This window comes from Oncorhynchus mykiss, chromosome 4 (genome assembly GCF_057628025.1).
Source record: "Oncorhynchus mykiss isolate SJ-2025 chromosome 4, ASM5762802v1, whole genome shotgun sequence".
Classification (NCBI taxonomy): Eukaryota; Metazoa; Chordata; class Actinopteri; order Salmoniformes; family Salmonidae; genus Oncorhynchus; species Oncorhynchus mykiss.
The window spans coordinates 19,322,329-19,324,285 of NC_143025.1; the positions used below are offsets into that span (position 1 = coordinate 19,322,329).

General features: G+C 46.4%; 1 pseudogene; it reads right to left on the reverse strand.

Moving 5' to 3' along the window:
- Positions 1-655: 655 nt before the first annotated feature.
- Positions 656-1,636, reverse strand: LOC110521444 (uncharacterized; annotated as a pseudogene).
- Positions 1,637-1,957: the final 321 nt, after the last annotated feature.

Here is a 1,957-nt window from a genome sequence, read left to right on the forward strand (position 1 = left end):
CATGACGGAGTAGTGTGTTACTAATGGTTTTCTTTGAGACTGTGGTCCCAGCTCTCTTCAGGTCATTGACCAGGTCCTGCCGTGTAGTTCTGGGCTGATCCCTCACCTTCCTCATGATCATTGATGCCCCACGAGGTGAGATCTTGCATGAAGCCCCAGACCGAGGGTGATTGACCGTCATCTTGAACTTCTTCCATTTTCTAATAATTGCGCCAATAATTGTTGCCTTCTTACCAAGCTGCTTGCCTATTGTCCTGTAGCCCATCCCAGCCTTGTGCAGGTCTACAATTTTATCCCTGATGTCCTTACACAGCTCCCTGGTCTTGGCCATTGTGGAGAGGTTGGAGACTGTTTGATTGAGTGTGTGGACAGGTGTCTTTTATACAGGTAACGAGTTGAAAAGGGTGCAGTTAATACAGGTAATGAGTAGAGAACAGGAGGGATTCTTAAACAAAAACTAACAGGTCTGTGAGAGCCGGAATTCTTACTGGTTGGTAGGTGATCAAATACTTATGTCATGCAATAAAATGCAAATTAATTAGTTAAAATCATACAATGTAATTTTCTGGATTTTTGTTTTAGATTCCGTCTCTCACAGTTGAAGTGTACCTATGTTAAATTACAGACTTCTACATGCTTTGTAAGTAGGAAAACATGCAAAATCGGCAGTGAATCAAACACTTGTTTTCCCCACTGTATATACAATAAACAAAATCATTGACTTATGAGTAATGGTCCACCCATTCAGTTGGCCTGGCCCTTGCCATTATTACTGTCATTGGACCACATGGAGGAAACAGTGGCAACCACACTCCTTGGCCACCATGTTGGGTTTGATGGAGATCTTGGTTCCATCTTGATCCAACTCCACCACCTTGAGGTCCTCATTGTCAAAAGGCACACAAAGGTGAGCGCTCCAGGGCCCCTCTGGACCTGGCTGTTCAGAAGGAGGGCCTGGTTGTTACCGTTGGTCAGGGGAAAGCGGCAGACTCCCTGGTAGTTGAAGATGAGCCAGTCGGAATTTCTCCATGGACAGGGTGAGGCTGTGCAGCCGAAACAGGTGTCCCTTCCCTGGGCCCTCCTGGCCTGCTGCTCCCTCTCCACCCCTATGTGAGTGAAAAAAAAAAATATATATATATATATATTTTAACTTGGCAATGCAATCAATGCACAGACAATGTATCATGAATTTACATTGAGGCCTGCTCACTTGCTGGTGGTTCCTCACCTTCTTTGGGAAGAACATAGTTCTCGGGGCCTCTACAGCCTGTCCACCTCCTTCCTCATCTGGACCACAGCCTCCTCCAGCCTCTGCCTGAGCACCTCCAGCAGGGCAGGCCGCAGGGCCAGCTCCCTGTGGAGCCCCTGGAATATAGAGCCCAGTGTGGGAAAGGAGAACAGTGTGAGAGCTGAGGAGTTGAGCAGCCCGGCCAGGACGGTCTCACTGGCTGACACCCCAAGGGACAGGGTGGGGAGAGAATGCAAGGTATACAGCGGGACCAGAGCAGCCCGTGGTTGACTGCATCTGTGGTGGCTGGACAGCACTGAGGAACTCCTGCAGCTCATACAGAAAAGCATAGGTCCTGGAGGAAGCAGGGGAAGGACTTTGGCTTGTCACTGGGAGAAGGACAATTACACAAATTTAAGAAAAATAATAATACAAAAATAAATAATAATAAATGTATTTAAAGCCAAAGCCAACTGCCCTTTCATTAATTCCTTTAGCCATTGAGAAAAGCACCAGGGGAATGACACTGACATCACTTCTTGCTCCTTCACCAATCATACCTTGTAGTTCAGACAACTTTTGCCCTGAGAAGGGTAAATAAGCTTTATAATATGCTTTCCTTCCATCAGCATGTAACTTGGAAAACGATAAGCTGAACAAGATGAAGTGTTCTTCTTACCTGTATCTGGTGTTTTTGGGTCAACATTGATTCGCCATTTCAGGTGACTT